Source organism: Passer domesticus, chromosome 1 (assembly GCF_036417665.1).
Source record: "Passer domesticus isolate bPasDom1 chromosome 1, bPasDom1.hap1, whole genome shotgun sequence".
Taxonomy (NCBI): Eukaryota; Metazoa; Chordata; class Aves; order Passeriformes; family Passeridae; genus Passer; species Passer domesticus.
The window spans coordinates 86099115-86116169 of NC_087474.1; the positions used below are offsets into that span (position 1 = coordinate 86099115).

Genomic DNA, 17055 nt, shown 5'->3' on the forward strand with positions numbered 1-17055 from the left:
ATAAAGGTCTAAGTAAAGACAAAATTTTGGAAATGGTTGCGCATATCTTCATATGTCTTCTCTTTAAGGTCACACATTAGTTATCTTCCTGTAATTAAACCCTACAACTACAGCAGTCATAAAAAGTTTGCGAACTTCTTTTAGCAGTATATAGTTGGTCATTTTGATCACATTGCCTGCAGTGTTATTTTTACAGACAAAAATTAAATCAATATTAGGATCCAAAATAGGTCTTAGCACTGCTTTTATGACACTTCTTAGAAGAAATGTAGCATTGACTATTGTAAGATCTTGTAAAAAACATACAGCTTTATATTTCTTGCTTTTGTGTGGTTTTGAGGTTTTGGGTTTTGATTTGGTTTGGTTTATTTGTTCATTGGTTGATTTTTTTGTTGGGTTGTTTTATATCTCTCCCAGAAAAGCAAGTTTTCCTCAAAATCCAAGAAAGAATGACTACATAGTGACCTACAGAAAACAGCTCTCCAGCAACACCTAATCTCTATGTTGAGCAGGTTTTAGGCTATGGTATAACTTGTACAGCTCAGTGCTCACCTTTCTAGATGAGGAGAACAAACAGATTGAAACCTGGAAAATATCTCAGGTGAGAAATGCCAAAAAAAAAAAAAAAAAGGTCTCCAAGCCTGTGGTACTCACACAAAACTATTTACTCACCACATTAAATCAATTAAAAACTTTCCAGGCTTTAGACTGATGCAGGCATTTTATGTTATATCCCCTAGTCCTCTTCTCATCAGTCTTGTAACATGAGAAGTATTCTGATCAGCTTTATTTTGCTATTCAAAGATGCTCACCAAAATAATTATTCAACAGATGGAGTTACATTCATCTTCAAGTAAAAGGAAAAGAGACTCAGTTCAGCGCTAGAAGAGGTGTTATAGGACACCAAGAATTGAGAAAGGAGTATTTATTTCAAAGAACTGCAACTGCTCATGAGGGTTTTTTTTTCGGAGTGCTGCAAATACAATCCCATGTTCGTTTTTAAAATTCTTAAAAATCCATTAAATTAGTAAGAAATTATGTGAACTAGTAACTGAAAAAATTATATGAGATATGTAGATTTAAAAATAGAAGAAAACTGTACTGCAAGGATGGATTTTTAAAAAGCCAAAATATTTTCTAGACTAATAAATTAATAAAACACCAAACCCCAAAATATTGATTTTGCTGCAGAAAGGATTTACTACAGTATTTTATTCAGATTTTAGTTTTCCTACGTCAAAAATATGTCATGACCCCTCTGGGGAGTATGGGAAGAGTGTGGCAAGTCCTCTCCCTGATGAGAAAGAAGCATCAGAGACAATGTGTGATGAAGTGGCCACAGCCATAATTCCATGTCCCCTGAGCCTCTGATGAGAGGAGATAAAGAACTCAATCCCTGTGAAGGAGGGAGCAATGGGGGAAAGGTGTTTAAAGATTTACTTATTGTTTCTCCTTACCCTGCTCTGATTTGACTGACAATAAATTAAACTTATTTCCCTGAGTCAACTCAGATTCACCCATGCCGGTGATCGGTGAGTGATCCCTACCTGCCCTTATCTCGCCCCACGGACATTTTGTTTTCCTTTCTTTCCCCTGCCCAGCAGCTTTGGCAGGCACCTGATATCCAGCCAGGGTCAATTCGATGCCACTTCTTTTTCTTCTAGGTCTTTACTGACACCCCTGCCCACCTCCCCCTAATTAGTCCCACCTAAAAAAGATTACATGAACTTATTTTTGTGAAGATAATCTGGTTTATGAATTAACATTGTCTTTGAATTTCTACTATGTATCTAGAGAAACTGCAGATACACTGACCAAGGCAGAGATACAGACAAGGAAAGGAAATTCAGTCCCGTTAAATCAACACCACTTTTTCAGAGAATGAAAAAAGTAATTTGGAAGCAGCAAAGTCCAGCCCATACAGATAAATCAGAAAAACCTCCTATTTTTTTTCAAATTTGAAGCACAAAATATCTGTTTTGAGGTGAGTATGGATATCTGCTGTATGCTGGAAATATCACCACAGAAACAGCTGTCATTGTCACTATCTAACACTCAGAAAGAGGTAAGACACACTTAGTGGGCTTATTGGCATCTTCACATGCATTTAAGAAGGCTATGAGCAGATGTGCTTTAGGACAACCAGAAGCTTCCACCTGGACAAAAATAGATTAAGTGGTTTAGAGAAAATGTCAGAGGATAAACCAATATCCTAAAGAGGTATATAAAGAGAGAGATTTTAATGAGCAAGTAAAAATAGAAAACCTAAGCTAAGAAAAAAAAGGTGCTTGCAAGACTTTTTGCCATTTATCTTTCTACTAACATATAATGTGTTTTGTCATGAAACAATCTTTACTCAGAGCACTATACTTTTGCTAGTGCTGGGAATGTGAACCCTTCAGCATATTGTTGCTTCCCAAAAGTCTTTGCTAAAGGAAAAGAAAATTCTTTCCATTTTTCCAGATGAGCTTGATAGTGACTTAATGATTTTAATTGACCTCCTATGTTTATTTTCATGTGCCAGCACTGCACCTCATTTGACCTCAGGCTTGCAGAAACTAATTAAATATGGGCACAGAGACAACTTAAAAATTCCAGAGACAATACAGATAACAAAAGAATACTTCCTCTACTTTTTTCCTCCTATTTTTTGAAGAAAGGAGTTCTATATTCTGAGCAAAAACCACACACTGTCCTAGTTAATAAGATCATCTGGGATCAGTTACTGCGAGGCATAATGATTCCTTATTCCAGATGTGAGAATGAGATAGCTGCCTATCTCTGTAGAAAAGGAACACTGGCATTCACCTGAAAGATTTATGCTTGCATCATTTTCATACACACATGTCTGGAGGCGCTACTGTCCACTATGGTTCTCCTGAAGGGGACAATCAGTGAGGAAAATGAGCTTGTATAAAGAGTAGCACTCTGTAAAAAAAACCCTTTTAAAATCTTTTTTCTCCAAGTAGTAGACAACTGATTCCAAAAATTATGCTTGCATGTACATGTACTCTATTAAACACAAATATCTGCCCAAAGAATGTATTTTCAAAAGCCAGTCTAAACCTGAGTTGCTGGAGGAGATGTTCTATCTTCTTCCCTGGGCACTCTGTGTTTTCCATCCTCCTCCAGCTCTTCCACTCATGCAGGTATGCAGCCATCCAGACCAAAGATATGCTGAAAGCAAACAAAGAGAAATACACCAAACCAATCAAGTTTAGCTCAAGTAGGATTTTGACTGTCACACAAACATCAGTCCCGCAATATGCAGGAAAGTTAATCTTTTCAGTAGCAGGAGGCTTAAGGTAATTTAAGTAAATCAAGAAATTAAGTGCTAAGAGGAAAATGAGGTGTTATTCATCACCTGTACAGTGCAGGGTTTACAAACAGGCATTCGGTAGTTTTATTCTGCTGCACCATGTGCAGCATTTTGCAGGATATTGGGCTTTTAAGCAGGTATTTTTTTCACATGTTGCAAACTGGAGATCAGCAAAAGGACAGGCTGAAGAAGCCACAAGGTCAATGTGTTACTAAACAAGATGAACACAGTTCCATCAACTTCCATAGGAAGTCTCATTTACTGAGATGTTTCTTGCATTTTTGTGTGAAACATTATTTCTGAACCAAATAACTTCACCCCAACGGACTGCATCATAAAAGACTACCTGGTATGATGTGAAGGGCACCAACTACTGTAGTGAATACATACCAATGCCTTGAGATAACATGTGCTCAATCTCAAAATGTTGAGCCAGAAAATAAAAAATACTGCAACAAAGAAGCCCCCTAGAAAGCAAAACAAAAAAACCCCACCCAACAAACAACAAAAACAAAAAGCTGCACAGAGACACAGAAAGTCTGTATAACAGGCACTTTCATTGTCTCATCTTCTACTTGCAGCTTCTAGATACATAAATAATTTTCATGTCTCTGGTCTAGTGTTGTAGGCTTTGCTCTTTTCAGAATATACCTGAAAGCATCACTTGCTGTAATCCTCCCTACCAGATAATGGATGTTGCCTTACTAGCTATAAATATTTCTGCATTTTGTACAATTGAGTGTCCATACATGATGTCTACACGTAGACTAGTAGTGCCTTTCCACTAAGGCACTGGAAAAGCCTGAGATTTGGTCCTGAATAATTTGTTTGAGATTGAAAAGCACAGGCTACCTTCACAGAATTGTCTCACTTATAATAAAGATATGTGGGGCAATGTTATCTTTTGGTTTGCATCCAGTACCCTTGAGTGAATGAGCTAAAAATAGACTAACCTACTCCAAAACTTCTTACTACAAATGCAGCAGTTTCGGAGCATCAGCGTAGAAATGTTGTCAATCCCCTAAACGGGCTTTTATTATGCAGGTATTCCACTGCCTGTACGTAGTTCTCTGCTTGGAAGGCTGTGATATCTTCCTTGGAGCCAGCAGGTGGAGAAATACTTCCATTTAAAAAAATATCTGTGTGGGGAAAGGCAAGTTCAGCAGCTATGGAGGGAATGCGGCTGTACTTTCCAAATCTATTCCTTCCTGATCATGAAAACTATCCCAGTCAGTTTCCTAGGTAACCCTATGAAACAGAGAATGCTAGTAGAGACTGGAGGAAGTAAAAAACCAAATATAATTTTAAGTTAGCCTTCCATAAAATAAGTTAAGAAATGTCAGCTTTGATTAGATTCAGAAATTTAGTTTGATATTATTTCCCATGCACACAATGGGTTGTAGATGACACTACCATTTGCACACAATGGCTTAGAATGATTTTATAAGATACTAGAGTATTGCACCTTTTTTTTTTTTTTTTTAAGATTCATACCCTGGCCTATTCTAGTTTTTATAGTTGAAGCACAGTATTTTTATTGATCAGTTATCCTGTATAGAAGCATGAAGGCTTATACTAAGGAATATGAACATCATACTGTCATTTCATGCACTTTGATGCAGAATACTTGTCAGATAACAGTCAGCAGATGACACATATTAACTCAGGAACAGAACAATAGATGAATAGATAATCAAATATTCTTCTTATCTGTTCTTCTAGGAAAAAAAAAGCAGATTGTATTGGAACAAAACTGCATTTAAAATGTACACAGAATTCATGTAAAGCAAAACCAATCACCTTCCCCTTTCTCAAAATGAAATTTCTTGCCCTCTATATTCACATCATGCACTCAGTAGCTGTCTATATTTAAAGCCTGGAGACACAGGCTGTAAAATGCTCTTGATTAAGAGAGACTATAAATCAAGTAAAACACAGGACATTAAGCTATTATTATTTTCAAATTCGTATGCATCCACTCAACCTTATTGTCATATACAAAGCATGCATGGGTCTGAAATGTAGAAAGGAAAAAAAGATAGAGATCTGTGCATTTCACCACAGCACTGCTCACAAAACTCAAAACTCAACTGGGTCAGCACAGTGGACCAACAGATTGATAAATTTGGTCATTATACTTTAGATGAAAACTTTTCAGAGAATTTTAAGGGTACCAGTATTAACTATAATTTAAGCAGTCACTTTGCTTATTTTCTGTTGTTTCTTTTCAACCTCAACCCATCTTTTTTTCAAAACTCCTTGGTGATAGGCACAAGTACCAATAAGTAGCTGTAGCTGCATCTTCTACTATGCAGGCTTTCAGCTGGAGACCTAAAGTAATTTAAGGGAGGAACCTGATTTTACTCAGCTTGGTCTTTATGTACTGATAAGTTTAACTGAATCTACAAACTAAGCATCTAATATAACCACTCAGTGATATCATTTTTAAAGGCAGTTCCTACAAGATTTTTAATTTTAGGAAAGTGTTTATCCACAGCTAAGAGATGTTGCATGATCAGTGCTCAGTCAATGTATGTCTTTCAGTGCCCCAGTACCCAAAATACTTAACAAACGTTTCCAACGAAGTAGCCTTTGAAAAAGTAGGCAACCAGATTTTTAGAGAGTGCAGGAGAGCTTTTCAACTGGTGCTGCCATAAAATGATTTCTACTTCACACCTGACTTAAAATCAGAATTCTCATTAATATGGGTGTTTTCTGCATTTTAGTTGTGAGGAGTAAAATGCCACTAACATGCAGCCTTTCCCTGCTAAACTCCAGATCAATTAGCATTAATAAGAGGATAAACTGTCTGGCTGTCATTTTTCACCATTTTTAGGGGTTTCTCTCATTCCCACAGCTTCACAGACCTGTAACCTCTCCAGTGTGCTCTGTATCGCTGTCTGCAGCAGATGGTGCTGAATGAAGGCTGCATTTTGGACATCTGCAATCCTCAACAACCTAGGCAACCAACCATTTTACAATTTAGAAGTCCAGCTGAAACGGAAACATTTTGTCTGGCCAGGTGAAGTCACAAATAAACATACTTTTAGTTTGTGCCTTGGACAGACTTGACAAGCTGACTGTAATCTAGAAACCCAAGGTAGCCTGAAACTATACCTGAATACATGGTCCCTCTCATGGGCTACACAGCTTACATTTGCTGTTGGTCAGGTCAGGATGTTTACTCAGATGTGCCCCCATATAGACATGCCTCAGAAACATCAATTAAAGGCATTTATTGAATAATTGATAAGTCGTTTCTAAGTAAAATTTTCTTAGCAATATTGGGTTTTAGCTGGTTGAGACATTTTAGATATTTTTTCTAAATATAGAAAAAGCAAACCTCAGCTGCTCTCTAGTTACCATAGCAACTGCAAGGTATTATGGCACTTATCTGAGTGCATATATATATAGCATTTTCCATGTATAAAATTAATATTTGAATCAACTTTTATATATGCTGAGATATTTTTTTTCCATTTTGCCTGCTTTACAGGTGACCCTTCAGTGGAGATACAGGAGTAGAAACCTGTTAGAATGCTATTAGAATCATAGAATCATTTAGGCTGGAAAAAACCTTTAAGATTGAATCCAGCCATTAAGCCAGTAATACCAAGCCCACCACTACACCATGTCCCCAGGTGCCACATCTATACACTTCTAAGCATCTCCAGGGAGGGTGATACAACCACTTCCCTGACCCACTTGTTCCAATGCTTTTCATGAATAAATCTTTCCTAATATCCAGCCTAAGCTTCCTCTGGTGCAACTTGAGACCATTTCCTCCTCTCCTATCACTTGCTACTTAGGAGAAAACACCACCCCCCACATGGCTAGGTACATGTGGAGAGCAATAAATTTCCCTCTGAGCCTCCTTTTCTCCAGGCTAAACTGCCCCAGGTCTCTCAGCTGCTTCCCATAAACTTGTGCTCCAAACCCTTCACCTGCTGCCCTTCTCTGGACACACCCCAGCACCTCACCCTTTATTGTAGCAAGGGGCCCAGAACTGAACACAGCATTGAAAGCATGGCCTCACCAGCGCTGGCTGCAGGGGAGAAGTTAAGCATTATATCAAGCCACACAAAACAAACTTGTTCTGTAAGCCTAATTCACAGTAACCTGGTATTTCAGACACAACTTACCTATGCATTTTTTTGCCCTGCATTAAGTTTTTAGTAACATCTCACTTTAACTGCCACGACAGCGTGAAAAAGAGAGCAGCAGCATGTTTAATCTGTACAAAAACAACCTCAAGTTATGTTTTAACCAAACTACAAAACTAATTATTGTGTGTATTTATGACATTCATACTGTATTATGGTATGAAAACTTGTATAGTTTTAATTTGTCATGGAATCATGGAATGGTTTGGGTTAGAAAGGATCTTAAAATACATAAGCCTCCAAACCAACTTTATGTCCAAACTGCCATAAAGTTCCAAACCACCTGCCATAGGCAGGGATGCCTTCCATGAGATCATGTGGTTCAGAACTCCATCTAACCTGGCCTTGAACTCTTCCTTGATTGGATATCACAACTTCTGCAGGCAACATCTTCCAGTGTCTCAAACCATGATAGTGAAGAATTTCTTCCTAACAATCTTAATCTACTCTCTTTTATGTTTAAAACTATTACCTCTGTCCAATCACTAAATATTCGGCTATTCTTGATTTTAAAGTTACTAAAATAATTGTTAGGAGGAAAAAACCCAAACAAAGGGGAGAGATATTTTAAACTGCTTTTTTTCAATTTTCTTCAATGAAATTTCTATTGTGATTAACCCAGTTCTATGTCAAATCAAGCATTTATCAGCTCTACATTTCAATAATGCAACTTAAGGCAACTTAACATAGAATTATATATTAGTTTTTTATTATCATATTTGTCCTCTTCTGGGCATCCACTTCAAAAGAAAAACAAACCACAAAATCTCTTGCTGACTGAACTGTCATAAAGGCTTAGATGTTTATTTCAACACTTTAAGCTACAATAAGGAACATCACTGCGCTTGAACACATGGTGTGTCTTCAGAAGAAAGGTATCACATGCAGCTCAAAATGACTGCTGAAAAGACTCCCACACTCTGAGGTAAGGATTCCCATACCAGCAGCATCAGGAGCAATTCCAGCTAGCTCTGGGCTAGGCACTATAACAGGAGGGTTTCTATTGCTCATAAAATATACACTGACTGCTTTAAGCAACTTCAGTGCTAATGGTTCACACACTGTAATTTTCGGAGCCACTTCTTAGAGGTTGTTAAGTGCTTGCTACAGGATACATCAGCATTATGTTGGAGAAAGGTGCAGGCTCCCTTTGCCCATACTTAACTAAATGTCAATCCGCTCTGAAATGAACCAGAAGCTGAATAGGCAGAATGTATTAACTCGGGCTCTCTGCTTTGCTAACACAGTTAGTCTACAATGAGCTTATGATAGGGGCAGAGTGAGCGCACATCTGCCTGCACCAGATATATGACCAGTTTTTGCAGGATTGCAGGGAGGAATAAGCACCTCAGGGGGTCAAGTACTCTTTAGTAAGTTGGGCTTTAAGCTCTAAGGGTCCTATAATTGTATAATTAGGATAAGCCAACATGTCTTGGGCTTACATTCAAATTTTATGCGTAAAACTAGAGCAATACTCAACTACTCTCATCCCCTTAAAGAACCAGTTCCACTTTACTTCTAGCACTGAAACAGGCTTCCCAAGGAAGTGGTCACAACACTAGCCTGACAGAGTTCAAAAAGTATTTCATGCTCTCAGGCACCTTGGGGTGTCTTGTGCAGAGCCAGAGTGAGACTTGATGATCCTGCTGTGTTCCTTCCAACTCAGCAATTTCTGTGATTTTGTGGTATTTTCTATTTCCATTACAATTTAATTGACAATTAAGAGAAAGCCAATGTTCTAAATGCAATTGGAGACAGAGCCTACACCTACATATTATTAATAATGTAATATTATCTTACTGACCACACAACACTATTTTATTAATCAAAATTTGCATTCTTCCAAGAAACTCTACTCAGCTGTCTACTATCAGTAGAGAAAGTCCTGACATAAAATAGCCATTTCTAACTATATGAAATCCAGAATACTCATTACTAATCTTAGATCTTTATATATAAGCAATGCAATAATTAAAATATCTGGTGATATGTAGAAATTTCATAATATAGGTTACTCTCCTTATGTTATTAGAAGTTTCAAATGCAATTTTAAAATCAGATTCAGATACTAAAACTGCCAAAACTGAACAAGTTTGCAAGTACCAATACTGATGCATTATCTTAGAACTTCTTTATTTTAACAAAATTACAATTTTAGTGTTGATCATAGAAATACCTACATAGATGTAACATTCTCAAGTGTAAGTTCTTGTGTCTAAGAATGCACAATGAAACTATTTTCCTAAAATCTTTTCGAAGTCTTAAACACTACTTACTGTAATATATTGTTACTCAAAATTTTAAATTATAGCTTCCTTAAAATTCTTCCCTAGTTAGTATTTGATAAAAGCTTCCTTTTCACTTTCTCAAGAGGAGAAATTAAAGTTCTACATAATTTTCAGTTATGTAGGACTGGGTAATTCAAATGCAAAGAAATTAAGACTGCAGTTTAAAAGTAAAAGTTTTTAAAAGGGAATAGATCCCTACCGTCTTTAAAGTCTCCTAATTCTGTAATAGAACTTCAGTGATACAATACTTAAGACATTTTTTTCACCTGCTTCAGCACAGATTTCTGTCTTTACTGATTTAAAATATAATTTCTTAGAAGTGAGTTCTTGAAGTTCACCAGGCAGTTTTTGATATCTAATGAGTCTCAAACAGTGCCTTTCTTAAGATCCCTTTGTTTCAAATATAGAATTCAGCCCTGCGATAAGGGTGTTTTCTGACCAAAGGGGTGTGATTTATTTGCAGGAAGATGACTGAGCCAAGCAGTTCCATATTGGATTAGGGGCAAAACCACTTCTTTGCAGCCTTAGCTAGAAATGCATCTCTCCACTAGCTTCTGTATTTGGTCCCAAACTCCTCCAATTTCAGTGGGCGTGATGAAAGATGTTTTCTGTGCACCTTGTCTCTCAGGATATATTTTGTTTATAAAAATAAGTAAGCAAAATCTTGAAGAGCTAGGCTGAAATAAAAAGAACATTCTTATTTTTGAGCTGTTTGCCAAAGTAGTTATACAAATACTTATTAGGAAGATTGAATTATTCAAGTACATTAGTCATACGATATGTGTTTTCAATATACCTTTATGTAAGTTTTTTTTTAAGAATATAGGTCGATTCAGTACCAACCCTAAGAAATCCTTTTATCTTAACAGTGATTTGAGTACTAACCAGATACTCAAACTGGTGACACAAATATTTTATATTCATTTATCATGTGTTTATCAGCTAATATAAAAATACATTTCATAATATTTGCTATTTACATTTAATTATGGTACAGAATGTATTTAAAAAGTCAGGTGTTTATCACAGTCACTTTATCTCCAGATTTTATGAAAATCTGTTCATTACTTACCACATTGTTGCACTCTAGCTGTGATGATCCACAGTAGTAATACACATGCATGTATGCATATAGTTGTATAAAATGAGAAAGTCCATGAGGAGATGCAGTTTCTGGTATATAGTCTTAATGCTCACTAAAAACAGCCAGACATGCATTAACACAGATCAAATATGCTAACAGTAGCAGACATAGTTAACTCTGATATTAAAAGAAATCAAATAAATTGCTCAGAACACTGAAGTTAGCAGGTACATTTTACAATGGAAAAAAATCTCGTCTCCTTGAGGACTTTCAAAACAATGGAATGATATTGAAAAGATGGTGAAATGCCAAAAAATTATCATCTTTCTTGACAAGATATGCATACATGTCTCAAAGAGCAGAACTACTGCTGTGACTAATTTCACTCTTTGTTGGAAAACAAGTACAACTTTGCATTACAGTTTCCAAGTGAAATTTTGAATATCAAGCTGAGCTTGACTAAATTAGTGCCTGTGTTGAAACAGCATCATCTTACCTACTGTGTTAAAATGTTGGTTTTGGTCCATAGCAAGAAGTTGCCAAATTATTTAGAGCACAAAATTGGAAATTTGTTGAAATATAGAACAAGATTTGTACCCAGCACCACAGCCATCACAATTTCAGGAATATTATTAAGCTTAACTAAACTCTGTCAAGATAATTCACCTCTCTGTTGAAAGAGTAACATCAAGCAAAACCAATAAAATCAAAAAAGAACAAAGGTTCATTTTGGTTTGAACTAAATGACTCAGAAGTCAATCACTTTTTAATGAGGGAGGAGAGGACAGGCAGAAAAAAAGTGATGAATTTCAACTAACCTGTTCTAATTCTGTCAAAATAACTAAGATCTGTAATGATAATTAATTTATCTTCAAATGTATTTGTGTTCATAATCTGTATCTGTGTTTTTTTTACAATTGCACATGATCTTGTTTGTGTACTTTTTTAATTATTCAGTATTTTTGTGTGTCTTTCAAACTAAGTGAGCTAAATTCAGCTGTACATTGAATGACAGACTTTAATTTAATTATGTTTAGGCTCAAAACCATGAAAATGATAAAACCATGAAAATGATAATGTATTCCAATTTTTCTTAAATCAGAAGAGTTATTAATCAGCTGTGACATGTTTCATAATTTCAGGATGACATCTCAAAAGGATACAATCACACAAACAAAATACAAACTAGAGTTTTGTAAAGCTATACATTTTTTAGGGAAATTACTAATAGAGTGGAATAAAGAATATTGCTTAATAACTAAGAGCCTTTTCAGGAGAAATGACTGAAGACTAGCTTCTCCCTCTGAAAAATACACAAAAGATCATTTCTGTTCAGCAAATAGTCTGTGGTATGCCAAGAGGCCTGAACTCAGAGGTGGCTTTTAGATTTTTTTAGAAAGACAGGGTGCTTAGTCTGGATATAAACCTGCTCAATTGTTGAAGATGGCCAGACATTTCTTCTGCAGGTGTCTGTACAGTGTAACCAATATTACACTGAGAAAACTGATGAGTGGAAACTAAAGACATGACCTGATGACCTCAGGAAAGGGTCTTTTAGTGGTGAAAAAAATTAATGTCCTTCTGGTTTAGATCAAGTTCAAACACAGGTTTTATGCGGAGCCTAGAACAGAAAAATTGCTAAATACATTTAACTAGGTTTTACAGTGTTCATTCCCTGTCCTTTGAAAATTACTTAAATATTGAGTAAGTCTCCAAAATGGAGAAAGTTTTTATACCAGGTACTGAACTTGAGATTCTTTCATATTTTGAGAGCAAGTTCTCCTCAGATGTGGTGCAAAGTCAGAGCCCTGCCACTAAGCTTCCATCAGAGCTAGGGATGCTCAGAGACTGAGGTGCACTGGTTCCATACTGAGAGGAGGAACTGTGTCATCAGGGTCTTCCACAATATAAAAAAAAATGTGAGATTCAACACACAGATCCAGCAGAGAACAATGTGCAGGAAAGGGTTTTATTTATTCTTCTAGAGCTGCAAAAGAGTCATTGAAGTGCTGAAGAGCCAATGGAATGCATTGACTGTTTTCTCTAAAAAATAACTCAGATAAAGAAATTTGTTTATTCAGCAGAACTAAACTCTCCAAATAAAAATTTAATTTATCAAAAAAGAATAAACAGCTTATACTCTTCAATGTTAAGAAAACGCTTTGAAGAGGAGAAACATTGTAAAATGTAAGACGAAATTCGCACTCTGTAAGAGAGACTTTAGGGAGATGCAGTATACAAATGATCTCAAACCCAAAATGTGGCCTATCAAATCTGAAAAACTGCTTCAAAGTATATCAAAAAGGTGAAAAGCATATTGATGAAATTGTATTTCCTGCTAATCCTTATATATTGATTGCTTTTCAAGCTCATCTCCTGAATTCATTGTTTCATGCAGATCATATACTTCCTAGAGATGTAAATTGGGGCATAAATTCATTATTATGCTCTATAGAGCAGATGTTGTTTTTAAGATCACACACACATCTCCAGGCCTCACCAGGGAAATGGACAGTGTCAGGACCAAGAATAGGCTTTTAGAAACAAAATTAAGGAGTTCTCAGCAAAAGTTGTGGCAGGTGCAGTGCTGTGTCTCTGTAGCAGCGTTGAACATGACACTGAGGGAAAATCTTTGGCATTTTCCCACAGGAGCCTTGAATGATATAGAATAACAAAGCCATGCTTTCTGAAATGAAAAATGCCAACAATTCACCCTCAGAGAAGAAGTTCAGCCTGAACTCAAGCCACTCTAAAGTAGCATGATGAAGTATACTCTTGACTGTAGCTAGATGTTACCATGAGGACAGCTGTGACAGAGTCTAAAAGTAAAGTACTGTCTCAAAAATATTTTCTGAAATTCTTGTTGCAATATTTCAAAAGTACAACTTCAAACAGAGCAACAAACATCCTCCAAAACCTGCTGGCATGTAGCTGTGCACTGATCATGCAGGTACTTACCAATGTCTATGCCAGTTCTAACTGGCAGGGAATTTTCACTTCAATGCAATCCACTGGTTCATGCACAACTTGCTCTGACACCTCCCCAGAACAGAGTCTGGCCCTCTGGGCTACAAGTGTGGTGCAAACATGCAGCATCAACAGCTATGACCACACATGTGGCCAAGTCTGAAGGGATGTTTTGTACAGCTGTGTCTAGGATAAGGAAGACTTTCAGTCAGTCTTATATTCCCCCACTTAAAGTGCTTGGAGTGAAAAACAACTGTTGCATAGTTTAATAGGTGGGAAAACCAATTAAAATATGGAAAGACCTAGTGCAGGCCATGCTCAGAAACATATTCTTTTCCTTTCTCTTCTGTAGATTTCACTATTTGTAATAGATAATAATGATATTTATCACTATATTTATAAGTTTTAACACAACTTTACAACTGGCTTCTTGTCTTCTTGTTTTAATTTTATCCATTAACCAGCCATAGTCTACCAGAACATTCTAAAGCAAATTTAAAACTCTGACAAAAACTGCTAATGACATTGCGACTACAATGAAGGGGAATGACAGCTACTCCCTTCAAGGGGCTGCTTGATCCCAAGACTACAATCCTCTGAACTTCCTATTCAGAAAGTGCCCACACTTAACTTGGCAGAAGTGTAATAGCTTTTAAACGTCTTAGCAATTTACAGTACTTCTGCATTGGAAGATCTAGATGGGAAAAGGAATACATCTTTTTCTTCCTTGAAGAGAGAGAATGAGTCTTCAAGAAGTTCCTTATAGGTTGCATATTAGAAAACTTATAGGAAGCAAAAGCATAGGTCACATATTTAACCTTTTTGCTTTCCTCTACCTTTCCCCAACATCTTGGCCCCTAGTAAAAGTGAGTATTTCTTAAAAACTCTAAACTTCCTCAGCATGATTTTTAGTTTTGTGATAATGTTTATCTTGGAATAGAAATCAAATAAAATGTTTAAGTAACATACATAATAATTATTAGAAAATTTTACATTAATATTACAGGCAAAGTAAAGCCTTTATCAATATTTCAAAATATCAAGCCCACAGACTAAGAGAATTCTAAATAAAATCAATAATAAAGAATAAAATTCTAAATAAAAATCAGAGTTCAACCCAAATTGAACATCTAAACATTGCCACAGATATTGACTGAAATTGTGAATTTATGTTGTCTGATTTCATTTTTTTAAAATTTCCTCATATCTTCTGAAAGACATTAAGTAAATATTCATGAGTTACAAAAAAAAAATATACTCATCATCTTCACATACTTTCTGCTTGGTTTTGCCTGATGAATTCTCTGACAACTTATTCTTTGTCACCATAGAAAGCCCAAAGCCTCTATGCTAGACCAGCTTTCAATTTTCCACTTTTCTTATCTTAGCCTTCATATGCACAGATCCCTTGCAGTTTTAAGAAAATGAGCTCCCACAGTACACTAAAAATCCTTTGAAAATGTGTTGCTTAGCACACAGTTTTGAAATAAATATATTTGATTACACATTTTTGAAAACTGAGTCTGCATCTCTGGTATATATATATGCCCTCTCTTTCATTCTAGAGATAATTATCACAAATTAACCTCAGAGTACTTATGTGATTAAAAAAACCCCAAAAAGCATATGTTGTCAAATTTAGCCTTCAGTAGAGTCTGGAACAACTTTCACATAAAATAGCTACCTCAGGATCTGTATTTAAGTTAGACAGAGTAACTGGTGGGCATTCCAGCAGCTTACAAAAATGGGCTCAAGATCTCAACTAAGCATGTTTAATATTCAGGATAAAGGTAAAAAAAAAAACAAACTACTTGTTTTTGCACAGAATGGGATAATGGCAAAAGCTGCATGCCGTACTCATGTGGGCATGAGAGGGACCACTGTCATGTTGAAATCACACTTTCATTTTACATCTCACCCAAACATCACAGAAAGCCCATGACAAAGTCTGGCTGCTGTGATGCAGACAGGTTAGGAAGGCATGAATTCCAGAAGGAAAATCTATTTGATGAGATTAGCAATTGAGGATTTAATCTGAGCTTTAGCCCTGAAGTCAGAGGGAGTCCATAGACAGCATTGTGCAAGATATAATCTTTCCTTACAACATCTCCTTAGAATATAGGAATGTTTTCACTGAAGAAAAATAAGGAAAACTTCTGGGACCTTAGCATCAAAACACTTAGTTTGAAGTTTAAAGAAAGTGATTATTAGATGTCATTAGACTTTTGCTTCTACTGAAGAGACTGAGAAAGCTTCTAACTTTATGCTTAGAAATTATGAAATCTCTTTTAAGAAACAATTAATTTTTATTAGCATAGTTTGAGTCAACTATTGATTCAAAAACCTCATGTCCACTGCATAATTGCCATAAATCCTGCAGATTTATGCTTTAAAGGTGTGTCTCTTCTGCCTTATTAAAATTGTTTTGGTTTATTTTGTGTTCAATACAGATAGCTGAAGGTGGAAATGATTACTACTTTAAAAATTCCTCTTTCTTTTCTTAAGTTCCCTTTGAAATTTTTTATTTGAATGAAAATAAATTATATAAGTCATAATTGTGAAAGTTTTGAGGAAGGAAAATTGGAGGAATGTCGGATTCATGTTTGATCTGACATATAACCTTCTAAGGTTTAAGTAAGCTGTAATAGAAATTGTTTCAACAGATCTTGGAATAATTTTAAAATTGGCATAAATCCAGTCTCATATCAGAACACCACATTTCACTATCAGAAAAGGAAAGCTTAAATCCTTTCAAGGCTGTGGCATCCATTGCACAAACAAAAAAAGCTGACTGACTTGTAAAATCAGTCTGGGATTTACAAAAGCTTTGAAATTTTATTTAGTTTATTTTCCTGGTACTGTTTTAACCATCATAAATAAAAATGGCATCTGGTTTTCTGAAGGAAGAATTCTGTTTCATCTATGAATTCTTGCATTCTTGTTAATTACCAAATTTCTACCAAATTCAGTTCAGACCGAAAGGTAATTTTTTTCATTTAAACATCTGTCACATATTTTTTCCAATTTCATAAGTGTATCAAATAAATCAAGAATGTATCCTTACAAAGTAATGGATTTTTCCTGATATTTCCCTCAATTTGTTCCTCATTAAGAGTAAATATATACACATATTAAATAGTCTTATCTACTTGGAAATAATATGGGAAAATATCCAGACTGCATCACGTTAGATATTCAGGTTCAGAGGGAAATGAAGTATAAATCTGAAGCAGC

General features: G+C 35.8%; 1 long non-coding RNA gene across 1 annotated transcript in view; it reads right to left on the bottom strand.

The window, feature by feature from the left end:
* LOC135304952 (uncharacterized) overlaps positions 1–17055 on the bottom strand; it is a 119607-nt gene that overhangs the window by 51219 nt on the left and 51333 nt on the right. Inside the window, exon 3 of the long non-coding RNA XR_010366204.1 lies at positions 3067–3177. This is a non-coding gene — a long non-coding RNA (uncharacterized LOC135304952). The remainder of the gene's footprint in view (positions 1–3066; positions 3178–17055) is intronic.